We start from the raw sequence: 27,946 nt of genomic DNA, 5'->3' as shown, positions 1-27,946 counted from the left end.
GGCCTAATTGGCATTTCAGTGAACAGTCTCTAAACCTCAGTCTTCTCTTCTCTTCTCTTCTCTTCTCTTCTCTTCTCTTCTCTTCTCTTCTCTTCTCTTCTCTTCTCTTCTCTTCTCTTCTCTTCTCTTCTCTTCTCTTGTTTTATTCACTTTTATTTCACTGTAATCCTCTTTTATATCCTCTTGCTGCCTTTCTCTTCCAAACAGTCTGCTTACAGTCACATGTGGTGGGTGTAGGGTCAGTTGCCATACACAACAAGGTAATTACTATATAGTAGATTCACCAGCTTTTCATGTCACTCATCATGCTGCGTTATGTTAAATGATGCAGTGCTGTGACTGAGTCAGTATGGATTGCTGGATTTGCTTTGCTGTTATATCAGCTGCAATGTAAGGCTCATACATGTATGAACCCACATTTTTGATTTGATGTTTAAAAGGAGAAATGACAAAACTATACAATTCTGAAGCAGGAGAGAAAGGGGTTTTTGCTCAGTGTAGGTAATGTCAAATACAATAGATAGACTTTTTAAAGCTGCTGTTTCTCTATATTTACCATAGCAACTGTGTAAGTTTGGTTCTGGCAGAAGAATGGAGCCTTGAACTCAGCCATGTGTACACTTCCTCCTTATCACTGGTGAAGTGTCTTAGTGCTCCATCTGTTCAGCTATTGTCTCATCATCGTCTTCTCAATTTGGTGGAAATAGACGACTCAAATGAAAGGGAAAGTGGTGCTATTTCATTTCTTTAAGAGAATGACTCTTCTCATTCTTCATCAGAGAGATTTTATGACCTTATGCTAATGCTGTTTTCGGTCCATCTTACGCAGGAGCTGATGAAGTGGTTGGAGGTGATTAAAATCTGACTCCACTGACAATGTCCTTTGCTGCTGAGTCAGTGACCTTTTCCGCCGTCAGGTCACAAAATAGTTCCTCCTCTCCTCTCCTCTCCTCTCCTCTCCTCTCCTCTCCTCTCCTCTCCTCTCCTCTCCTCTCCTCTCCTCTCCTCTCCTCTCCTCTCCTCAGTTTGTTTAATGCAGCAAAACACCAAGGACAAACACTCTAATATGTCACACAAAAGAACTCTCTAGCCCACTTTGTTTCTCAGGCCTCAATATTCATCAGCGTCACGTTGTAACATCTCTCTTTTTTCTCCTACTTTGAGACCTCGAAATAGAAACAACTGTTTTAGAGTAGGCCCCTGACAAGCGTCTTGTTATCTCTTCACATGTGTCATTTTACAATAAGTCCCTGCCTGGGCTGCATCGTTGAATGGATCCTCTGACACAAATTTGCATGTTAAGCTGAACGTTCCTCACGAGGGACAATTAATCAGCACACAGCAATTAATGAGTCTGAGTCCCTGGGTGATTAATTATGTCTCATGTGTCCAACACAGGGAAGATCCCAGCAACAGCTGTTTGTTCCTGTCAATATTTTCATGGTGTGTCATATTTTTCATTCAAAGAATAATAATTTTCTTGGAATATTTAGCAATAAATTAGTATGAAAGGAAATAATAATGGTGGTAAATGGTTGCTGTATTCCTTGTGCCTGCAGTTTACCATCAAATACCGACTGCTTTGGATAGAAAAAAAAATAGATGAAGAAGAAACTAAATGCTTGATGTAGAAGCTGCATGCTTAAGATGACTGAGAGGCATTTACTGTTCGAGAGAAGAGGTGGCAGAGGAACCACGTGAAGCAGCGCTGGAAATAATGTAATGCAGGGTTATATTGAAAGCTTAGGGTTATTTTGTTTTGCAACTACAAAGAGAATTTCTATAACCTCTGCTGGAATTTCTCCGGTACTTGTTGGGGATTGTGTTTATATAAAAACTCTGTAGAAAATGACTAAACTCACATGGTTTCAGTGTAATATCCACTGTCCTTGAGACACAGTTTTTTATCTCATTAAATTTGTGCAAATACAAGAAAACTGATGTTTGAAATGTTTTTTTTTTCACCTGTTTCACTCTCGCTTTATCAAATCAGAAGCATAAATTCATATGCAAGAGAAAAGCAGGATGCCACAGGAGTGTTTGTATATTGACTTAACACGTATGTTCAGAGACAAACCACACTGAGGTAAACAAACACAGTCCTATAGGCGAGATAGGAGGTAGAATTAATGCTCAAGTACTAGCTGCATTTTGCATTGAACAGATTGATTGTATGATCCTGTAGATCAATTCCTACCTTAAACCGCCTGCAGCAAAATTCCGTCACATTAATGCAGAATTAGATTGATTATGTCATCCTTAATTTCATCTGTTTCGGTTGCTGACTAGTGATTCGTTATCTTAGCTGAAATATTCATGTGTGATTTTACTGGCTGAGCAGTGTACATAAACAGTAGGCTTGATAGGGAGTCATGAAAGAGATTTGAGCTCTCTGAAGATTATCAGCATGAGATGCCTGCCTTCTGGGTCCTTCCTCTGATTACATCCACACAAACCAGTTGTGACCCTGGGCATGCTGGTGTCACAACCCCTAACACCATATGGACACAACATCTGATGTTATCAGGTCCATTGCCATCACTGTTTCTCACTCACAATAAGATTATTTTCCTCTTCTGACCTGCTTGCCTCTATCTGGGGGGCCAAGAAGATCATTAGCATATCTGACCAAGACCAATGAGCCTGTGTTTATATTTGTTTATGTGTCAATAGATTCTTTTGAATTGTAATAATTCAACCTGCTAGTTAAAATGGGCACCACGTGAAACTCATATATTTTACAGGAGGCACCTGAACTCATTAGTGCAAGTGCAAAATGACATTTCATGTAAGAAATAGCAATGAGGAAGTTATACGTAGCAAAAACACAGGGATGTTGTAATTTTAAAGGTTTGTGCTGTATTTTCTGTATTATGTAAAAATCAGAACAGGGACTAATGTGCTTATTTTTGTACAACAAATTTGATGTAACAGGACATATGGCATCTAAACATCTGAGTTTCTCACACCTTTGCTGTTTAGCTGTTTCCACCAACATCAGCCAGGGAAAAGTAGGTCTGTGTGTCCTAAAATGCTCTCAACTTAATATGAGGTCATTAATTTAAAGGAATGTACTATTTTAAGGAGGACACTGACCTTAAATATGTTAATATGCCTCTGCTGCTACTGCAATAACTTAGTACTCAGCATCCTTTGTCCTGTAAATTATTTATCAAGAAAACACTGAACGCAAAAGTGGAGTGTAGGGAGAAAACACAAAAGTCAGTTTCCTGAGTGTTCAGGTAGTGCCCAATTCAACAACTGACAGAAAATCTTGTGTCAAATTGAATTACATTATAGGTTAAGACAATGATTCAGCCTGCAGGTTAGTGTACACCAACACACACACACACACACACACACACACACACACACACACACACACACAAAAACACACTTGAGTAAAGGATGTCAAGAAGGAATACAGTAGCCCTTTGTGAACTGCAGATTAAACTAAGCTTGAGTTGGAAACTGGAAATCACACCATGGCTTTGCTTTGACTTAATCCTGTCCATGTACAGTATCAAGATCTTGCATAATGACCTAGTCACTGCCACATCTTGAGATTACCTTAAAGCTGGGTGACTGAATGGATAACAGCCTGGCAAATGAAAGATAACTTCATAAGCTATTGTAAATATTAAGAAATGTTGCATGTGAAGTTCAATGTTTTGCGACTGTTGTGTTTATGTGTTTTTGTATTTTTCCCTGAAACTTGTTTATTACGTTATTGTAACGTGCAAGTATTTTTGATCAAAAGCGACTTTCTGGTGCACCCACACACTCCTTTCACTGTCAAGGCCACATAGAGTCAAGAACAACATTCAACCTTGTGACATTACACACCCGCAACCCTCTTCCCACACTCACACAAACACACACAAAGTTTGACTGTAGCTGGAAGGAGTGATAGTGCGCTGTGTCATCCTCAGCGGTGAGGCAATTTGAAGCCTGTCTCCCTTTTCACAGATAGATGCAACATGTCCCCCAGGACTACCGAACACAAACACTCTCATGATCACTCACCCTCACCATAACCTTGAAGCTAAAGAGAGCAGTTTACCACATGACATGAGATGTGCTACCATATTTTCCCTTTATTAGACTTTTAGTACTTTGTGAACCACGTCTATCAGCCTGAATGCTTAGTGTAGTTATGCACAAAAGATGCAATGGGTTCACACCTGTAAATAAATGATACTGTATACAGACAGTTGTATTTTCTCATTTTATATTTCTTCAGCCTAAGGGTGTTTCAGTTTACTAAACATTGTGTTTTATCCCTCGTTAATCCCCGAGGAAGAAATCCTCCCCAGCTAAGTTAATACACTGTCTAGTGTTCTTCTTTTTATTAATAAGCATGCCAAGAGATTTGCATGACAATTTGGTTACATTTTACACTAAAATTAACATACGAAATTATGACAACCTTTATTTATATGCTGGCCATTTATTATTCATTGTGCATTCATGTGTATTCACACTCATTGCACTAAGTAGAGTTCGTTGTGTGTAAAAAGCACTCACAGTGTACATGAATAATTACTAACAGACAGATTCATGACATCTTGTCACATAATGAGGTCAAAACCAACCCTTATAGTGTACAGAACAACTTTATTCTCAGACTAGTGCTTTTTGGCTTGTTTGTGTTCCTGCTATGGACATAGGAAGGAAGTCATGCCAGAAATCCCTTCCCCGCATTTTCTTATATAATTATGTTACTAGTTTGCACATAGGCTATATGAAAATGAAGTTAAAACAAGATACAGCAAGTTACTGGCTTTTTGTCAGTAAATTGCTCTGCTTATTAGCATGGGCTAATGGGCAGCAGTGCTGTGCTTTCCACTGGCTGTAGAGAGAAGATGTGTGATGTAATATAGGAACTTGTGTTGCTCTGTTACTGCGGCAGGATTAGCAACACAGGCAAAAAACGGACTTCTGCAATTCCTTTCCTATCTTCTGTGTACGTGTGTACCTAAACCTCAGTCGCCACAGCAGGCTGTCCAAATAGCTTAGATTTCTTCGACAAGAATTGACCTCGGGAATTGACCTCATCCTTCAGTGTTGAGCATCCGTCAATGAGCAGGTCACCCTGAACTGTCTGTTGTAAATTCCTATCGTGCTAACTGTAAGACAGCAGGAACAGACTTACACACAGTCGCCTTCTTCACCCTCCTAAGGTTATACGTCCTTGTTTGTGTTCCTACAGGCAGTGTGCCTTCATTGTAAACACTACTGTTGCATAATTCACAGCAGGAGGAGGCAGCTGTTTGGGAAGACTGGCAGGTAATGGGGCAGCAAGATGCTCCTCAGCCTCACAGGAGGCTAGAGGGCAAATCCTGGATGACTTGGAAATTTAATGCAGCCTTTGCAGGCTTTGGAAAAGGCTAGAACCTCCCAAAGGGAATTTGTCTCCGAAGCTGACTGTAGGTTGTAGATTAAGGGGTTGCTTTACAGTTCCTTTACAATTTCAATACTGTACATGAATGTACACGTTTTAGCATTTGGGAAGATAGGCTGATTAGGCAGAGCTGACTAATACCAGAGCTAATTTTAGCCCAAGATTCACCACCTGTACAGAGCGCATCTGTCTGTCATCAGAAGGCAATCCTGTTCTTTATTAATATATCGGGGGTGGTAATAAATTCCATCTAGATAATTGCAAGGGCTCCCAAAGGTCATTGTCTTTCCATTTCTCTCTCTATTTCCTTTTTATTTGCTCATCATACAGCAGCTTATATAATGGTGTGTTTGTATGTGCTATATACTATACCTGCCCTTTTCATGCATTCAGATCCTTGTAGCCCTATTTGACTGTTTTTGTTTAAAAGACAAATTAAGAGAAAGTAAGCCAACTGCTGAGTAAAGAGAAAAAAAGTTGTTGCATTTCTATAAAATATGCTACCAATTGAAACATGCCTCCATAAGCTGGAATTTAGTAGATCAATATTACTTTCATATGATGTCTTCCATAGATTTACTGAGACTATATTATAGAGGGTCCTTATGTATACATTACCTGACTCGGCAGAGATGTGGCTCAGATTGAACCCCACCAGCTACCTCATCATAATTCTCTGAAAGATTTACAGTATTTACAGGAAACCAGTCCTAATTAAATAATAACTATTTGGTGTTAAAAGTATTTCTAAAAAAGACTGTAACACATAGTTTAATAACATATCAGTGTAATGAAAAAAAATAACACGACTGCACTATTACGGCTGTAAATGACATACGTTTTTGTTCTCTCTGTTGTTTTTGCCTTCATGTGAACACCATTTACTAATGATATCCCAGTGCAGTATAAAGTTTTGCTCAACTACCTACTTTGTCATTGCAGAGTTGCAGGATCTCTGAAACAGAGGATATTGATTAAATATTGACTGGTATACTTACATGGAATAAAGGCCGCTGTGATGTTTATGTCTAGACTCTGGGGAGTCTCTTGTTTATATGATGTTCAAATGTTTTCATATAATTGATTTATCTGGTGCTCTATCAGATATACTTTGTTAGCCTAATGCAATTTAATATTGAAAATGATTAATCAACTTTAGTCAGACATTTGTAGCTGAAAACCTTTGAAATAAAGATATGCTCAGCCTGCAGTATGAATTTGAAGTAACTGACCAACAGTGGTTCTGCGGTAACAAAATCGATGTGTGATCTTGGTCAAGGCCACTATGTTGTGAATGCTTAATGTGCAACGTATTTGCTAAAATGAGATGGAAAGTAAAAAGAGAAAATGACTTTCTTCCGCTAATGATACAGAGGGGGGTTTCCACAAGGCAATATGCTCTATGGAAGCTCTGTGATTGTTTCTGCCTGATCCTCCTGCATGCGCTTGGTCACTGCGCTGCGTGGAGTCTCATTAGTATGGGTGTCAGTGCCTCTCCTTCAGCTGAACCTGTCATGCCACTACTGTAGTAGAGCTGCTTCCTGCCTGCCGCATTGTCCCTGGATGGCCAATGTGAGACTGCCAGCTCTGTCTCCTTCCAAGGATGACTGAAATGTGGGCGAGCGTCAGAAACTGAATGTCATGATTCAAGTGAAGTGAAATGTGTGCGTTCATGTACGGAGCAGAAAATGATGTTTTGTATGGAGGTAGGGGAAAGAGAGCATAAAGGAGGTTATTAGCATATGATCGCTACTAAATGCAAACATAAGTCCAAAGTTGCAGCACATGGCAATGAATAAAGAGCTAAAGTAAGCAATATGAATGCATATAAGGGCTGTTTAAGTAATTTCCTGATCAGTTGATGTCATTTTGATTCAGTTATTTCCATTCAGTTACAGCTGATGTTCTTGTGATTCAAAGTTATTCTGGTGTGTATTTCTCCTGCTGTTACAACATTTTGATGATTTTATTTGGAAAAAGCTCAGCTCGTCTCTCAGTATTGGATTGGAGCATAGCGTATTTGTTTGTTTACCCTTGCAGTTTTTACTGTAGCTCTATTGCTTTCTTAAAAAGCATCACAGGTGGCGATGTATAATCCAAGGACAAAACTGACACTGAGATGAAAAGTGACATCATTTATGAGATACAATACCTGTCTTGGAACAAAACATATGTTGATGAGACAGCATTGGAAACAGGGAGGACATAAAAAGTGCTAAAAAAGTAGACATGTGGAGTATTCACGTGAAAGAAAACAGAAAAAGATCCTCGAGAAAATCTGAGCTCGGCAAACTCTGTCCACTGCAAAATCGAGAACTACAATAGTAGATGGTGTGGGAGCCAGAACTGTCTGAAAGTACAGGAAAAAAAGAATGCATTTAAATATAGAAATGCAGAGATGCAGCTTCAATGTGTAATATTTCGTGACATATAGCGGAGGAGCTGCAGATTTCAAGCAAGTGGATACTCCTGTCTTTATCTTCCACTGTGGCTGCAAAAAACACAAAAGGCCTTCGTTGGAATCGGGCCATAACTGCAGTCCACTCTCAAACGCAGAAGGTGATGGTAGTGGACATTAACACCAGATGACACCAACTATATAACAGAAAAAGCAAGAAGAGGAAGTCCATTCTGAGATAGGAACATGGTGGACCCACTCCCTCTGTAGATTTAATTTCTAAGGTAATGAAAGCCCGACATGATTATACACTAATGAAAACATTAGTATAAATAGCATATTCAATTTCAGCAATTAGAGCCTCATAAAACCCCATAAATCAAATGAGAAAGGGGACACCAAACCTTGATATTTAATAATTATTCCCATAACTTGAAGACTTGCTGTAAACCAGTTATTACTTCACTTCCCCGTCACAGTTGCAGTGTTTCATGTTGATTTCCAGCCCATTTGCTCAGCACCGTGCATGTTTCCTCCACCCTCAAAAACTGGTATACATAAGTTCATCCTCCTGCCAATGCCCTAAGGTACTGATGAAGATCTCGAGTTGGTCCCTGAATGCTTTCAATGGCAACTCAGCACTCCTAATGTGCTAAATGCTAATTGCTAATGGTAGGTGCTGTATTTATTAGGGTGGGTAAAATGAGACCAAATTTCATTATGATAATAAAGTGTGTTCAAGGGGTCATATTTTGCTAAACCCACTTTTATTAGTCTTTGGTATGTTTATTTGTGTATTTGGACCCTAATAGTTCAAAACGTTGGAATTTTAACCCTCCAGGTGCTGTAAAGTTATCTTTATATTCATTTTGGTAAAAATCGAGTGGATTTCTACAACCTGTTTCAATTCCTGCTTAATTTGTTACCTCTCTAACTAGTTACATCACGACATTTGCACATATAAGGTCAAGATTTCCAACGAATATTTTTTGAGTACGACACAATTGTTTGTTAGCAGCAGCAGCTGTAGTCCATACTGAAAATATTTCCAAACTTTGAGCCGATTACCTAAAATGTTCAGTTGTTGGTTGAATAGGACAGAGCAGCACAGCCAACAACCTGGAGGGAGTGGGGTGGGAAGTGGCGCATTTGCATTTAAAGGGCCAGCACTCAAAGTGACCTTTGTGGTGTCATTACTCAGAAATAGGGTTGAAGATGGACCTGTGGAGTTGAATTAATGAAGAATTCAGACCCAAGCATAGCATTTACAGTTTATGTAGACCACAGGGAAATGTTTTAAAATGCATAATTCCATTAAAAAAAAAAAGGCAAAATATCATTCCTTTAACATTTTTACAATATACACTGCTTGGCCAAAAAAATAAGCTGCACATGCAAAAAAGCCTCTCATTTCTGTAATATCAAACAGATTGGACAATGCTAGGATTGATCAGGATCATCAGGCTTGTGACAGAATGGTTCAGGGAGTATGAGACATCATTTTCACACATGGATTAACCACCATGAAGTCCAGTCTCTAATTTGAGATGTGATGAAGACTTGATGCAGCTGTCCGATTCTCCATCATCAAAAATCAGAAATGAATGCAACTATGGATGGAAAAAATATTTTGAACCTTTTGGTTACACTACATATCCATTACGTGGCAAAAACAATGTCACAGTGAATGTGTCCTGTAATCAAAACCAAAGGTGGTGCAGTGAAATATTGCATGTGCAACTTTTTTTTTGGGACCAGTCAGTATATAACACATATTTAAGAGTGAAATCAAATGCCAGTTACATTCAAGGGCATATAGTGATCAGAACAGCCACTGGACTGACTCCTAATGCACTGCTTTGCTTCAAGAGGCTGGACTTGAAAATACAGGTGAAGTTCAAGCAAAAAAAGTGCACAAACATCTGATCTTTGTCGTGAGTAAGTGTGAAACAGGCAGCTGAGCTTAGATCAAGAATCTCTCCGGGTCGTCAACCTCGGTTTCCAGACAAAGAGTTTAAAACCACAGCCTGAGGGTCCTTCTAGTCCTCCCTTTTCCTTTATCCCACTGTTCAAAGCATTACAGCAAAGTGAGGTTTTTATTGGCGATGAATAGAAGGAAGGGATAATTGTATAAGCATGAAAAAAGAGCTGAGCAGGGAGATGTTTATATATTCTTTCTCAGAGCTATTGTCCTTTGTCCCTTCTCAAGGCCAATGGATAAACTCTCCTCTCAGTGCCTGCTGCTATGTCATCACTCCTGGCCTTCATTTAATCAACCATTCCCTCTGTGACAATAAGATGAAACTGCACTGCCTGTGCAAAGTCACCTGCTTATGCAATATTCTCTTTTTAGCCTCCACAACATTGGCTCATCTATTCACGGGTTCATATGCTTCAAATTGCAGGACTTATTATTAGATCTGGACATCGATGTGATATTAGATTAATTGGTAGATAGTGCTTGGCTTTACTGTGCTCTGGTGGTAGAGGGGTCCTGCTGGGAGCTTTCTCACTCATTTCTCACCAAATCTAACTTTAAGACATCACATTTCTGTCGTCAAGGTTTCGTCATGTATCACACGCAGCGGGAGTGCAAGTTTTTATCCAGGCATGACTAGGAGACATTGTCACCCACCAGTTTTGTTCCTCGTGTGCTCACAGCGAGACACAATGACATGTTGTCACAGTGTTTTTGATAATGCATTTGGTCCTGCTAGATAAGAGGCCCATACATCAAGCTGTGACAGGTCTGTCGAGCAGCAGCTTTACCTCATCACTTATAGTCTTTCATTCATCCTGTACAGTTGTTTTTGTCTATGGTACTCCTACACTTTTATGTTTACCCACTTCTATTTTTCACTCTCTGCTGGCAGTTTATTATCCTAAATGCAGCTTCCATTTGTTTCTCTTCCTTTTTCTTTTTTTCTCTTAAGAGTTTCTCCTTGTCTTTGCCCTTGTTACTGGCTGTTACTTGCCTTCTTGGCCCCAAGTCTGTCGCACTGACAAGACTCGGCCTCATCTTAAATTTCAGTTTGACTTAGACTTTCTCCTCTGCAGGTGTTTAGACTGCTGAAGCTTTTTAATTATTGCAGCTTCAAATGATAAGGAGTAATGATCAGCCTTTTCTTTACTGGTCGCTGCAGCCTTGCAGGGATGGAAAGAGTAAACACCTGTCTGAAAATGTATTTAAAAATTAGAGAGGCAGGGGTTTGAAATTAGCAGCGTTAGTGGTTCCTGAGGGTAAACAGGCCAGGACAGGCTCATTTGTCACATGCTGAAACCTTAGAGGGAAGGCAGGCTTGGCCAAACAGGTTGAGTGTGGTGCACTTCAGCGGTAATGTCAGATGGATTAATGGTAGTTGTGTTATGGTGATGAGGTTGTTGGTGACACTTGTGATTCATTCCTGTTGATACCCTGTTGGTCATATCATGATAAATAATGGTGCCGCTGTGAAACGCGCCACTCTTAGTGTAATTATGTCAGAAAACTATTGTTTAATTTGATCTCAAGACCTTGATTATCAGCAGCTCATTTTTTCCGTAATTGTACTAAAAGGTGCGGAAGGGCTGCAAATAAAAAACGATTCACAGCTAAATCAATGCCGCAGAACTCATCAGTGTTGGTTCTGTCCAGATTTGATTCATGGGACAGCTCCTCTATTGACTACACTCGCTTTGTTCAGAGATCAAGGCCTCCCCTTGGCTCAACATGTGGTCAGGATTTGCATTCAGCATTTTATTATCAAAGACTTCTCGGGGCACTCTGGCACCCAAAATGCTGATCCCCAGTTCTGAGTGATGTATCCTTGAACAAAGAAACTGTAACTTTTGCATTATTTATGTGTATGGTGTTTGGTATGCTAATAATGAAAATTATTTTTTTTTCTCATGGCATATGGCCACTTTCCCAACTGACCTGACCTGGGCATCACCAATGACACACTCAAGGGAAATAGTTTTGTTTTGCAGCTTTTAGTTTGACTTTTAGTGTTTTTTTTAGATAAAGACACTTGAATTAATCTTACAAAGATAACTGAGTCGTCTTGCACTCCAACACCCTCCTAATTTACTATCACAACACCCCAACTAAGTAACCTCTTCATCTTCATCAGCCACACACTCATCAGTACATCTGATTAAGCTCCTCTTTTTGACCAGTCACCCAGCATTGCCACATGTTTTGATGGTAATGATAATTCTGCCCTCCTATGTCTGTGTTTATATATCTCCTCTCACGACATCTTTCCAGCCAGTTGTTGTCATTGTGATAACTGTCACTCACAAACACAGCTGTCCTTAACTTAACCCTTTCATGCATGAATTATGAGAACCTTAGTCAAGATTTTTTTCTTCAGTGTTCAGCCATGAAAAAAACAATGCGATCGAGTTTTTTTTTTCTATGGAGTTACAAAAATATACATGCATTTAATTTTTGAAGTAAAGAAACGTGTTTAAAACCCAATATCAGAAAGTGATATGAAAACAATGAAATAAAAACATTTTTAATGCTGCTAATCTGATGTCTTCTCACATTTTAACATATTCTAATGCTAGTAATTACTCAGTTCATGGAGATAATATGCAAAAAAAAAACTTCTTGTCTAACAAATAACAATTGATTTACACTCAAACATGTTAGTGCAGATCAGGTTTATCAAGAACAGTAAAGTTACAGTAATGATCTGAATTACAGTGTATGGGATGGTGCATAAGTGTCCACTGTGTTGGCTGATATGGAACTAAAACAACAAAACCCATTAATATACAAGAGAAAGGCTGAGAAGAACTGTCCACTGTAGTGGACAGTGCATGAAAGGGTTAAATTGTCTGGATTAGTCTGAAAATTTCTGTGTTTTACAATGAATGCAGTAACTTAGAGACCAGTGAAAATCTTCAATCTTCAATCATTTTAAGACTGTGATATGATAGTTTTACATTTCCTGTGTAGCAATGGTGTTATATTTTTAATGTATCATCCTCTGGTGCTGATAAAGACGCAGAGATGACTGAAGGACGTGAATTTTAGGCTTGCTGTAGAATCAAATTTCAATCATTGCATTAAAGTAAGTAAATAATCAATCTATTGGTTAAGAGGAGTGTAACGGTAGAGAAAATTTTCGGTTCGATATATTTTCGTTACGTTTTCGGTACAATGAAGGCTAATTTCATTTAAAAAAAAAACTTTATTGAAGCCAAAAATTGGGTTACAGATTTTCTCTTGGTAGCAGTAATATTAACAGTTGGTTGGTGCTGTTTTAAATGTGTTATGAAATTTGATGTGTACCTAAAAATATAACCACTCTTCACTAAACAATGCCGACACACAGCTCCTGTTTTGTTGACTTGTCTCTCTCCATTGACATAACTGACAGGGAATCCGAAATGCTCCAAAATCAGAGACTTTAGAGGAGACGGAGGGTCTTCCAACTCTGGCTTTGTACCTGTGACGCTGCCATACCGGTTCGCCTTCAGCATGTGGATGGTGCGTGTACCGCTTAGACGTCTGTCTAGGATATCAAATATTGCGCATGGGTTCTGCTTGCGGCCACCCTTCTCATACTGTGTGTGTTCCACTTCAAGGTTTATGTGGAAACTTAAGGCAAGCGCATTCTTCACATCTCTGTATTGTATTGAAGGCCCCAAACCAAAACAGTTTGTTATAAACGAGTGAACCGTTCCACTCCTATTGGGTAAAATTGTATTGCTTGATTCACTGGTAGTCACAAATTGCAATCTGGTAACAATTAATCACTTTCTATATTGTTCTAAATTGAAAAAAAAAAAATGTTTATAATTACATTAAACATACTTAATATAGAAAACGTGAAACACTTTCTACTTCCCCTAAATCAATGGGAACTGGTGTTGTCATGTATGGTTAATGAGGAACTCAGACAACTGAAGGCCCATATATCATCAGCTACTAAATAGTTAATCTGAACACAGCCCCATTTATATTTAATTTCATTTGAGTGTTTGCAGCTGCATGTTTTCAGATATTATTCCTCTAGTCATGCAATAAGAGATATGAATTAATAGTCAAGCACAGGCACATTCAGCGACTGGAGGAAAGAATTGTCCTGTTCAGTACAAGCGGGCTGTAAACATGGCTGAAGCCCAATTCGGGAATAACGGCTGTAACAATAGCTGTCAGATTAATGGTTTAAGCCAATTCCACTTTGTGATTCCAGCACACAGCTAGTTCCTTTTCTTTGATTATTGGTACTGCCGCAATAAAATAGGTTTTCATTATTTGCCGGTTTGTAATCCCCTCAATATCAAATCTCAGTTAAAGCTCATTAAAAGCTAATGGTGGCCCTGTGTGGTCTTAATGTCAGTTGACAATGAAAAATCTTTTATAACAGGACAAACTAATTTAGCTCCTAAATATATCTTTAAGTTTAGGTCTATCCTGAAAAGAAAAGAGTTCATCAACCTCACTGAGTCTATTTGTAAGCATTTGCTGCTGCCATCACTTAGAAAAAATTGCATCATTACCTTTCAGAATGAAACTTATGCATCTGGTTTAGATTCTGTTTACAAGATGTAGAATATCTTCTGATAGTCTTAATGAAAGATCTTGGTCAATCATTGGTGTCTTCAGACAGGTAAGAGGCTTGAATATGTGAAGAGACCTTGAATTATGAATCAGTTAAGACTGTCAGATTTGACTCCCATTTTACACCATGGCCAATTAAAGAAGCAACATAGTGCATACATAACCACAATATTTTGCCTTCAGTTCTCCATAGCAGCATCAAACATTATCATATCATCTACTGATAGTGAATATTCAAGCTCTCATATAGTAGAGACACTTTAGAAGACAAATTGAAAAACAAATTAACTGGCTTGTATCAACTCCTGAAAAAATCCACTGGAAATAATTCAGATAATCCTATGTGTTAAATCAAAATAGTCATTCAAAGTGGAAAAAAAAAAAAGATTAGTAATTAATCAATAAATTTAGTACTGAATGCTAAACTAAGTGTAAACAAAATTTAGAAGTTAGACCCTAAAAATACATAGAGGAATGGGAGAGCTGCAGAAGGGGGGGTTTAAATTTTACAGTTATGGCATTTTTTTCCCCTCTGATGTCTGGCTCCTACAGCTTATAAGCACAGTCATGCTCACAAAATGATTTTTTTAATGACCTATAAGCTGTATAATCTTCTATTGCATGTCTTAACATTGTTTGACCTTTCTATGAGTGACATAGTGTGGTGCAGGCTCCTTTAAACTGAGCAGACATTTTCTTTTCACAAAAAATACAAATAACAGTTACATTTCTCTGTGTTTGTAAAATCCACTGACAGCAACACTTTTGTGAATGTTCATTACAAATTGTGACAATGAAGAAGAAAATACTGTTAATGTCATTATATAAGAGAAGAAGTGTACGTCTTGTGATTTTAGGGCGGCGAAGTGGTGCAGTGGTTAGCACTGTCGCCTCACAACAAGAAGGTCCTGAGTTTGATTCCAACACCAGGAACCTTTCTGTGTGGTTTGCATGGATTCTCCCTGGGGACTCCAGCTTTCTCCTACCATCCAAAGATGTGCACTGGTAGGTTAATCTAAATGGCCCATAGATGTGAGAGTGAATGGTTGTTTGTCTCTATGATGACTGCACGATGTTGGAAAAAACTGACATTGCAATTTTTTTCAACACTGCGCTATATATTGCGATATGAAAAAATACTCAGGAGGCTATAATAGCTGTGTGGTGCCAACGTAAATGATCAAACAAATTAGCAGAGTTACCTCTTGGCACTGTCAACACAGAACACGTGTTTCCATATCATCCTTCTCATAGCCGAAATAATTCCAGATAACTGACATTGCTTTTCTTTTTGGCACCAAGTCTTCATTTTTGGTGATTTTCTCTTGTTTGTTGGTTATTTTTCAATGCTGTTACCCGTGACTCCCTCTGTGTGCAGGGGCGTGGTCTGCTTTGGCAAACTGATTAAGAACGATTGTGATTGGTGGATCGCTGTGCGCAGTGTGTGCAGGTACCCTTGAAATCAGATGAGAACATGTTGAGTTCATTTGCCTTCTACATCACAGGACCCGCAATGTGACTATTCAGCACACGTACATTGCGATGACGATGCTCAAACGATTTATTGTGTCATTATGAAAATGAGAATCATGAAAATCGGTTCTCAACTAACTTAGCTGGTTATATAAAGGTTCAATAAATAAAAAAGTTACATTATATTGCTGTAATATTCAGGTAATTTGAATTGATAGCTGACTTACACTGTCATTGTCCAATTCCTGTCTTCAACCAATAACCATTGAGGAGTGGAGACATAGTGACCATGCATCAATTTACTGATTGAGATTTCTCCCATGACATATTTGAGCAGCAGCGATGCAGTCAATCTTCGTTCTGACAGTGGCTCTCGGTGTTAAAGGCTCAGTGATAAGCTCTTTTACCTGATGCTACTCCGGTGTGTGTGCTCTGCTGCAGCTGGCCTGACAGTAGCATGATGGCAGTGTGTGATAGAGTGCTCACAGCAGGCTGACCAGAGTAATGAGAAGTGTGCGGCTGCAGCTGATACTCCAGGGCCTCGCTCACCTGAAATGGATACTTACTCACTCACATACACACACACACACACACACACGACCTCAACCACAACCTCACCCTGACACAATAAACTTAAAGCATTTCAGAGGCCGTTCATATCATTTAATTTACCTTTTTTTTTTCTTTGCCACTTTGCCGTCTTGTGTTTAAGATTAATATATGATGCTATCTAAGCTTTAATGCCCTTCGCTGTGTCAGTGATATTGACCAAGGTTTCATACAGTAAGTGTCGCTTTGGAAAATTGACTGGTTTGAGAAGGCTGCACCCCAAGGAGATGATGTCTCCTCTATTTATCATGTGTATAGCTGTGTTGAAACATGTACTTCCCGTAGACGTTGACAAGGAGGTTGAATCTTCAGGCTGCGTTTCGATTATTCTCATCTTGAAACCCTTTGGCAGGCATCTGTTACCAATAACATATAAAAGCTTGTTTGGAATACCCCATGTGTTATCAGTCATATTGAAAAAATGTGCTTATATGGTTTTATAGATAAGGGAGTGGTGTGAATTAGAGCTGAACAACTGATTGGGATAGTATCAAAATTGCAATATGGCCTATAGGGAAAATGTTTGTACATTCAATAGCATGACATAGCATACCCAGTGGTGTAGTCCAGGGTATACAGCGGTACCCCCTGATGCTCATCATTCAGTAGTATCTACGAGCCAGATTGTCGATTTTTTTCCCCTTGAATGGTGAAGCCATGACCCGCCCTACTCTGCCTCTAAATGGCTAATATTCTCTGCCTTCACTGATTAGATTGGTTAACTTTAGGCTTGAGGACTGAAGAGCCAATCAGAGGCACCGTAGGGCGGCTCATGCTGAAGAAAATATTACAAACTAGAAGCACTCGGAGAGCGCAGACCTCCGCCAAGGCTGATCAGTGGCCCCCCCCGTGGGCCCCCCCATGCCAAGGAGGTTATGTTTTTGCCAGGGTTTGTTTGTTTGTTTGTCTGTCTGTCTGTTTGTCTGTCCGTTAGTGTGCAACATAACTCAAAAAGTTATAGACAGATTTTGATGAAATTTTGTGGTCTGCGCCCCCCCCCGTGGGCCCCCCCACCCCCAATCACCACCAAAATTTAATCATTTCTTCCTTATCCCATTTCCAACAAACCCTGAAAATTTCATCAAAATCTGTCGATAACTTTTTGAGTTATGTTGCACACTAACGGACAGACAAACAGACAAACAAACAAACAAACAAACAAACAAACCCTGGCAAAAACATAACCTCCTTGGCGGAGGTAACTAAGGCTGGCCATCTCTGGAACCTGATTGGACATGTCAGGTGCCAGTGCCACCTAAGGGTGTGAGAAAATATCGGTTCTGCAATATATCGCGATATTTCATTTCACAATACTGTATCGATATTAAAAAGTACTGTATTGATATTTTTAGGTATTTATTCAAATGCAGATATTGTGGAGGTTCATTTTATTAGGTTTATTTTTATTATTTAACACTCTTTTAATAAATAATGTTAGTTCCTTTGTTGGGATTGAACTAAAATACTGTTCTGATGTGAGTTCTGAACTAATAGAATATGAACATTTGAACAGGATCTTAAACTTTTATGTCTGTAAAACAGAATTTCAGTTTGAACACAGGAACATTTTGTGATATAACATTAGATCCTGTTGTGATCAAATAAAAATGTGTTTAGTATTTGTGCAGATTTCTGGTGTAATTCAATTCTTGAAGGAAATAATCATTTAAAAAAGTAAACAAACAAAAAAATTGCCTTTTTACAGAATCGTGATATATCATGTTGTATCGTATCGTGATATGTCGTATTGTGATCCTAGTATTGTGATTTGTATCGTATCACCAGATTCTTGCCAATACACAGCCCTAGTGCCACCCCAGTTGATTGACAGGTCTCTGCACGTCTCGTTGAAAGATGCGCAATTATTGGAAATGCGAACGAGAAAGGCAGAATAAATGTCTTTCAAATGAGTGACACATTGAGTGTATACCCACTTCTCCAGGGACCACTCCACCACTGAGCATACCATGCCATACCAATCTTACAGTAATTGTGACTTGTATCTCTATTATATTATCTATTTAACAACCATGGTAGTATTTTTTTTCACCTATTGTTCAGGTTAAGGTCAAGTTAATACCTAAATGTAACTGAAATCTAAATATATGTGTGGTGCAAGGCTTGCTTTTGTTGCAGTTACATCATTTAAAGTACCCAGGGGACATTAAAACTTTAACAGTTTCTTCCTGCCATTGTTGCTCCCTCTATTTTGGATTCACAGTTCTGACACATGGCATAATGTGGCACATTCACAGTGAGAATGGGTTTCACATCAGGTGCACATCCCAGAGACCCATCCTGGAGTTATTGAAAGCGATGCCAGTCCACCAGAGACCACATGTTTCCCTGAGCTGCCTCTGGATAAACAACAGATTTCACTGTTCACTCTATAGCTTCTGATTTCTTGGTGTAAACAGCTTCGAGCGCAGATAAACTTTATAAGTACTGAATAAAACTGAAGTTCCTCCAAAGCTAAGCACATGTAATAATAGAATGTTCAGGCTTTCTTTTGCAAATGTCCTCTAACATCAGACAATGTGGAGACGCAGCAGTTCTACATCCTTTCATCCAGGCTGACGATCTGGTGATTTTTCATGTTGTTTCACTGGAGAGAAACTTCTGTATACTTTTTTTTTTTCTTTTTTACAATTCCTAAAAAAAGTAAATGAGCTAACTATGTTTCCTCCATTTTACTCCTAACCGCCTGCTGTGCCAGTCTTAGTAGCTTGTGTTGCAGCTTCCAGCTCTCTGTCCTTGTTGAACCACAGAAGTTGGTGCCACAAACGTTTTTCTGTTCATGATGTAACTGATCAGCGTGACGCCTGTGCATCGCCTTGATGTTGCTAAGCTGTTTGCAGTCTGCTGTCATGTCCCCCAGTGTCATACGCCTTGTCATTGCAGTCTCTCTGTCTCAGATTCTGGCTCATTGAATCTGCTGTCACTCACATCATCCAGCAATGCTTAAAGATAGCTCAGATGATGGAGGACACACTCACAGCTCAGAACGGACTTTCTCTTCTCCTTTTTTTCTGTTTTATCGAAGGTGACACTCAGTGCTAAGGCACATTACTGTCACCTACTATGAATGTTTGAATGTGAACTAGAGTTAAAAAGGCCCAAAAAGACAAACCAAACACAGGCTCTAATGGGGGCATTTGCATTTTTAGTGTTCGAAGGATTAGGTGGTGGCAAAACACTGCTATTTGCAACTTCACCACTTGATATCAGTAATTATTACACAGTGAAACTCTAATTTTGGTGGTGGTGATTAAGATGGCACAGGTGGTTCAGTGGTTAGTACTATTGCCTCACAGCAAGAAGGTCCAGGGTCAGGCTGTTGTGGGCCTTTCTGTGAGGAGTTGCATGTTCTCCCCTTTATCTGCATGGTTTCTCTCCAGGTACTCCGGCTTCCTCTCACCATCCAAACACATACACCTTAATAGGTTATTTGATCACGTCCAGGGTGTACCTCATATTTGCCTATTTTATAGCAGCTATGAGCATGACAACACTGGTGAAGAAGGAAGTTATTATTTCTTTCTATGGAAATTGTTATTTTACAATTTTTCAAGGTTTTGGGAGTTTTACTTCAACCTTGGCTTGGGGTCCAGTGTTGCGACATGATTATCACACATTCATATTGATGCAGAACAATTCTGGACCATGCTGACTTTACATTGCATTTAAAATCACTTTAACTTGTTTGAAAACTCTGTGAAATTTAAGATAGAAATAGTATCTAATCGTATCTGCTCATCCACACTCTCGTGTAATGCAAAGCCAAAAAATGCTTCATCGGGTTGAGCTGAAATGAGCTTATGTGGTTAGTGGAAAAGAGGCAAAAGATTTAATACTTGTTCTTCTCTCTAAAAGCAATAAGTCAATATTTTCTGAGTCGAACCAATCTCATTATTTGTTTTTGTTTTTTGTTTTTGTTTTTTTTTTTTGGGGGGGGGGGATTCCCAATAATTGAGCTAGGTTCATCTTCAAATAATTTAATAAGATTTTACAGCAAATGGAAAGCATTTATATCTGCTGTGTGAGCTTTTATTTGATTGATAAAAAGAAGGTTAAAAAGTCAGACTGCTGAGTCATTTATTCATTACATTTTTTTTTTTTTTTCCTGACAGCCAGCTCATCTGTAGTTTTTATACCTTAGCCAACTTCGTTTTGTCATCCATCTCTGTCCATTGAAAAACGTAGTCGCATTATTTGAAAAATGCATTGAGATTTCAGCACCAAATTCGCACAAAGACAATCTAATGTAAATTATAGGGCAGGAACTTTCAACAGAATCTTATACTATATTTGGCCAAGGGGTATTAAAAGTGCACAACGCGTTATGTTCTTTTATTAAGTTGCTCAAAGAAGACCATCAAATTGCTTTGTTGTTGGTCTACAAATGTTTTTTTTTTAATACATTGATAACAAAAGCCAGATTGGGATATATTATAATATTTCGTTAAATATTAGGCCTTTCAGTGTATTTAAATATTGCATATTCTTGATTCAGCCATATATGTAATTATTTAATAAAGTCAAAATCAAGAAAATAGTGAAACAGGTTTCTTGTATTCAGGCTTTGTGAAGACATACTGTTAAATTACTGTTAACTGGTGATCGGAGTTTTTTTCTGGTGTTATCCTTGAAACTTTGCAATCGTCTAGCTATGCTTTACAGTGTTATATAGTGCTATCTGTGAGGAGAACAGCACTCTATTTCTATTTTCTCTTTTTAACCCTTGATACACAACATCAGATCCTTATCGAGTGAAAGGTGGTGAAGTTTATCTTCAGCTCATTTTCACACATCAGAGTTTAGTTGAGGATTGGAGTGTCTTTGAAAGGATTTGTCTAGCACCTAGAGATGATAGGAATATGCCATTTTCATCACATTGACAGGCTTAACATTACAACTAAATTTTAATGAGTAGACTGGAAAAGTAGGAAATGGAAATATTACAGATAGACACACAAAGACATGCATGCTCACACCTGCCAAACAAATCTGTAGCTTTGCACGCTGTTTCTATTTTTCTGGAGGGAAGAATTCTCTGGAGGACAGTGCCTATTCGTGCATGATTGACATTGGTGGAATTTCTTATGTAATCCGTAGAGGGACAAGGACATTGTTATTGCTCGCTTTCGCTGTCATCTGGGTTTAGAGGCGTCTGTGAGTTTTTTTCCTGTTTTTGGTTTTGCTCCCAGGGCCACATGATTCAGAGATGCTGTCACATGACACAAGATAATGAGTGGACGGGACTACTGCAGCATGACAGCAACGAGGTCTACTCAGATACATTGCGGCAAAGCATCCAAGGACAGTGCTTTAGTACTTAAAAGGCCTGTATTTCTGAGTCTGTCTAGATGTATGTTTTTGTGTATCTTTGAGGACAGGGACAGATATATACAGGGTATGGGTGTTATGTATGGGCACCTGTATGCACATGTAGGTGTTAAAGTGTATGCAGGTGTGTATATGTCAACCAACTAAGTATCTAAGTATTCTGGTCCTCATACATAATGCACTTTAATATTCTGCCAAGGAGAGTTGTCAAGCTTCTGCAGCTTCAACATGAAAGTCCTACATCCATATGTAATCCAAGTTTGATGCAAGTTTTAGTTTGTTTGATCCACACACCAAAGACATTATTATAATTGGAATAGAATGCAGTTGAATGCTGGAGCAATTATCTTGCTAACTGAATCCAAAATGAGCTCTAGAGTTGCCAGATGTACACCGTGTGCTCTTTTAAAGTCTCATTTTGTCTTAAGATAGCCGCACTCTGTGATGTGTTGTTTATTTTAATTCTTTCTCCCACAGACACAAGGGAGGCCGTTGAGGCATCAGAGTTCCTCTCTAGTGTGTGGAGGTCAAGACAATTATCACTGCATTTACAGACGGTTTCATCTGAGATTTCACTGGCTTTCCCTTTCTCTTAAGTGTTGCATAAAACTGAGGTTTCTTGCATCGCTTGAATTCTTTCCTCACTTGATGTGTCAAGAATTTCTCAGCCTATGCAGTATGTGTCCCCTTGGAAGCCTTTTTTCTTAAAGAGCCAAATGAGGAGGCATTAATTAATAGGGGATGTGATGTTAGTTGGTAAACCAGCAACCAGTGGATGAATGATTCATTAAGGAAAACTCCAGCAATTTACTTCACAGTTCAAGACTTCAGAGGTTGAAATATGTTGACCTTTAAACCCCACCAGCTCCCAAACTAACTTTAATCTTCTTTTAACTTTATTTCCTGTTAAACTCATAAAGACCCCAACATCCACCAATGAACAAACTCGTCAACTGATAAAAAATGTTTAATACCCATTGATCCACACATCCTATCAATCCCTGTAAATAATTGGTGTAAAATACAATTTGTCATCTTTTCACGGTCATCAGATATGATTCATTTGGATGTTCAGAGGCTCCGTAGTGAACATGGAAACACCGTCATCTTCTACAACATTGGTTCACCAGTAAAACCCATGAAGCTGGATCAATGACAGTGGTTGGACACACTTGGTTTATGTTCAGTTAATGATAGATTTTACTATGGAAGTCATGTTTTCTTCCGTTTTCTCTGTTTTTGATGTAATAACCCTCAAGTTTAACCTGAGCTGTAATGAATAGCTACATGATTAGTAAATTAAAATTACAAAAATATCTGATTTTCATTGAAATAAATGCAAAACACAGAGGTTAATATTAGAATAAATGCTGCTAAATCACTTAAGAAAGGTTAAATATAGAGAAAAAAATCATTTGGGAACTGACATAGAAGTAGCACAGCATATTGTGTCCAAAATTACAGTGTCATTTATTTCTTGAGTCCTTCTCATATAATGAACACTCAATGATGCCCTCAGTATTGAGTAATAAACATAATCATAATCTGCAGTTTTTGTCATAATTTTCACATCTGTCAGTGTAATGCATTGCATTGTGGGACTTTTAGCTAGTAGTGTTACACATGTCATAAATACTCTTTTCACAATGCATTGTGTGATACTCTTATCCCCCTACATTCCTATAGAAATTACCTTTCAGAATTTTGTAATTAATCCGGTACTTCTTGACTATATATTTTGGCATAGATGTCTAATGGCTAATGTACCCTTATTCACACATGACTCTACTGTGACTCTGTGGCTGCTCCCATACCATATTTTGGCTTAATTTTTCCATAGTGGCAAGAAACCTATACACTTGGATGGTACTACAACATAACAAACTCAAAAGATAGTGTCACACATAGTGAGTAATGAGTGATTTTGGACACAGTGATATGACGCATTCAGAAGAACTTGACTATCTTGGACATTATTGGGTTTTTGAGGTATTCTCTTGTTTGGTTTGTGAGTACAAACATCAGATCCTGTTTTCAAAAACCTTCATAACTCATTCTGAATTCTACCACAATTACCTTATACCAGTCATAACTGTGCATCTTAATCCACCTCTCCTTTGTCTGATGTGGTGGCAGTGTCTGTGCCAGACTGAGACCCATCATAAAAGAGTGTATAGTTCATATTTTCCCTATGTTTTCTTACCTGTTGCTGGTGGATAAGACAAATTTGCGACACAATATTAGTAAAATGTGGCCTCAGTTTCAGCCACAGTCTCATTAATTTAAGGTTAGGTTGCAGATACAGGAATGTGAGATTAAATGTATGGTTTGTGTGTAAACATCTGGTGTGTGAATGCCATATCCCGATTTAAAAAACAGAATAAGCCTCATATCTGAGACACTGTTGGGCATGTAAACACAGTCATAGTTTCCAGGACCAAACTGATCTAACGCTGCTGAAATGACTATGGCATCATCACAGGCTGAGACGTCACAAACCTCCAGCAGATGTTATACAACAGTTTGCAAAGGGCTGAGTAGTACTCCATGTAACTACTAGATTGGCTTTGACATGAAAAATGGGTAGAGTGCCTCTTTTATGTTTTCCTTTGTCACGTGTTTTTTTTTTTTTTTTCTTTCAGATGATTTTTAATGCTGGTGATGTTTTTGCCATTGAATTTCATGCAGCTGAAATGAGCCTAATATCTAATATCTACAGTAGAGTGAAATACTGTCTCAGCAGTAAAAGGCAGCGCTTCACGGCATTTTTTCTGTACTTGCTAACGCTTCACTGAACCTTCAGACAGACTATTGGTCCATGTTCTCATAAATGTACTATACATGTCTGTGTTCAGCATCTTCGTCGTTCTCAGCACAGAAAGAGCAGGGGAAAGATCAGTCAGGCCACTCATGTGTATTCAAGCAGAAGGAACAACAGCCGGGTGCATTCTGTTGCGACTATAGTGACTTCTATCTTTCGCTCTCCATTTAGAAAAACCATGCAGAATTAACCTGCCTGCTTGAGGGGGTTGAGCAAATCTTTTATTCTCACGTCGCTATGCAAGCATCATTGCTCCCATATATAAACACACCCATTTCTGCACAAACAGTATGTATACACACACGTTTATGACACTTAACACAGCATGAGTACAACACAAGCATGCGCACTTTGCATAAGTCCCATCATGAATATGGATAGTAATGAGCTTTTCCTCTGTATCTGGGTTCATGTTGTTGAGAAGGGATTGTCCCTTATGGCAGCAGTGGCACTGTCACCAAATGAAGATATGCAGTTCATCTAATATTGAATATCACCCTGGCTAGGATCCATAATTCATTATCTAAGTGAAGACGTGACTCTCGTGAAGTGGATGAGATTTAAAGGCTCACTGGGAGGGGCTGATAAAACAACGGCCCACGCCAGGTGCCCTTATTCAGACGGCAGCTGAGATCACTCCCTGTGTCTCTGCCATATCCCTTCAGGAGGAGAAGTTCAAGGCTTGTCATTCCAGGAGGTTATCTCTGTCTTGTGAAGAGCTGCCATAGTCCTTGCCATTCAGTACTTATGCTAATGAGCGCGAGGAAGCGCTTTTAAAGCTGTTAATTTGTGCTGTTTGACACTGTGCCATAGGTGATTTGTCTAATATTCAGTATAAGTAGTATATTCACACCAGTGTCATGTAGTAAGCAAATGAAACATGCAGTGCCATAGTTTGTATTTATTTGCATATATTAAGGCAATAAATAAAATTAATTTGCATTCATTTTTTTTCAGATTAGTCGTCATCCGTGCATATATTCTAAATAACACGCACTGTACAATGTAATACAAAATTATTCATGCATCTTGTTGATAATTAAAATACCAATCAAATGCATATATTCATACACAATAGCTAATATTTAGACATGTTTGTATCCCGTGTAATGTTTACATACATATTTTACTCTTACATTGTACTAATTAGCATGGATATTCAGTAGTAAAACCAAACTATCAAAATCATGGTAGAGATGTGCTGAGGTTAGAGGAAATGTGCAACGCTGATTTCATCCATGTGTCTGAACACCTTTATAAGTCTGTAATTCATTTGATATGATTTGACACTGTATTAAACCAAATGCTGTGATCTATAAGACTGTAACTGTAACAGTAATATCTACCAATCATGTAGTTGCAGCGGCATCCTGTTTACCAGTATGAATAATTCAACCGATACACCAGACCACTTTTAATTTAGATATTCAGAGCAGCGATGTGTACTGCGTCATCTCCTCACAGTCAGCACTTTTTTTTATTTTGTGTTATGCTCACAGAAGAGGGAGGGTGAGAGGAAGACAATGAGATGAAAGAGGAGACGAACATGAGGAAGCATTTATGCAGCAGCACAGTGAAGTATGTGCTTGTGTAATAGTGGGCACGGGTTTTGGCTGCAGCTCTGTGATATTTACTCAGGTAGATTGTTTTTTGGCGTGCCAGTGGGACATTTAGATGTGTTTAAAGCCTGAACATCTGCTCACTGATGTCACAGTGACCTAATGAAACCAACAGGGAATCAGCATTCAGTCTGTTCATGCAATATACAGTATCACTGTAGCACATCATTGTGTTTTCACTGTTGGACCCCATAATTGATAGTCCTGCCCCAAATTAGAATAGTAATTATACCTGCTGCTTTGTTGGAGCTGTGGAACTCCAGGAGGTTAAAGGCAATGTTTTGTCAGCACAACTCAGCCTACAAATTACAATGATGATGGTATTTACTTCACAGTACAATAGCATAAATATTCATGTTACTGCTGGTCTACAACAGGAAATGCTGAGGTTACTCGCAATTATTTTACACTTTTCTTTCTTTTCACACATACACGAGGGAATGCTACAGTAAGCGAGTGTAATGTAGTTAGATACAAAAGGACTTCTGCTTCTGTGAGCATTCACCTCTCACTGCAGGACATGTCAGACTGCACTCACAGCTTTAATTATGCTGAAAGATGGCTGAGCTGCTCATCAGGCACAAGTACGAGACAGGTGATGGACGTACAGGGTATGAGCAGGTGATCCAGAAAACACGCAACACTGACCCAGGACTCACCTTTCAACATGGATCCTGTGTCAAAAAATGATGAGCCAGTGAAGTATGATAGGAGCTTTTGCATTGACATCACTGAACTATGTGCCCATCAAGGGAATAATAAAGGAGTAAAACCTGCCCTGCTTCATTTTCAGCAGCCCTAAAGAAAGCTAAGATGACTCATATGGAGTCTGTTTGCACTTAGAGTAAATCTGTGATGGTCTGAAGCAATGCACCATGATGTACTTTTCCCATTCTGATTCAGTCAGGAATATTCTGGACTGTCATTAGCTATTTCAGGGAGCATAAACAAAAGGCTTTCTTGTAAATAATTGATAACGGAGAGGGCTTCGAGTCTATAGTTTGTTTAAAAGATAACACTAGAAAGTTATCTTGCTGTGGGTCTAAACAAACTAGCGCTGTGCACAAATGTTTCATCTAGTGGGTCTTTACAAAGCTGTGTTTATGAGACGGAAAGTTATCGTGTAATGGAATAGACACAAGGTATCACATCCTGTAAGTTTGACTCTTCCCTTCGTCTCTATTATTTTGTGCGGAATCATACTTTTTACCCAAATAAAAAGGAAAGTAACCTCTGTCTGCCAAGTTTCTCATTATGACAACGAGTCTTGCAAACACCAGTCCAATGAGGAGCCCTCTCTGTCTGTGACCTGATGGGATGAACATGATGAGTGTGTGCCCACTATCTGGCCTCACACATCGGGGGCAGTGTGTCAGAGCAGATCTCCATTCACACCTATGTCAGCCCCTATGAGTCTCTTCTCTCGGGCCTGCGTAAGTTCCTCCTGGCATTGCCAGATGTACAGTTTCCACCAAGTTTCATCAGAACCATGACCATCTGTACCAGCTTCTCCATAGAGTGTTTTATTACAAAGTACAGTCGTGGAAAAAATTATTAGACCACCCCTTGTTTTCTTCAATTTCTTGTTCATTTTAATGCCTGGTAGAACTAAAGGTACATTTGTTTGGACAAATATAATGATAACAACAAAAATAATTCATAAGAGTTTAATTTCAGAGCTGATATCTAGCCCTTTTCCATGGTTTTCTTGATAATA

General features: G+C 38.8%; 1 protein-coding gene across 7 annotated transcripts in view; it reads left to right on the top strand.

Annotated features, from left to right (window-relative positions):
• Positions 1–27,946, top strand: part of dlgap4a (discs, large (Drosophila) homolog-associated protein 4a) — a 78,977-nt gene that overhangs the window by 2,345 nt on the left and 48,686 nt on the right. The window lies entirely within an intron of this gene.

Source organism: Sphaeramia orbicularis, chromosome 7 (assembly GCF_902148855.1).
Source record: "Sphaeramia orbicularis chromosome 7, fSphaOr1.1, whole genome shotgun sequence".
Classification (NCBI taxonomy): Eukaryota; Metazoa; Chordata; class Actinopteri; order Kurtiformes; family Apogonidae; genus Sphaeramia; species Sphaeramia orbicularis.
Note: the sequence above shows the minus strand (reverse complement) of the source record. Positions and strands in the feature narration are given on the sequence as shown.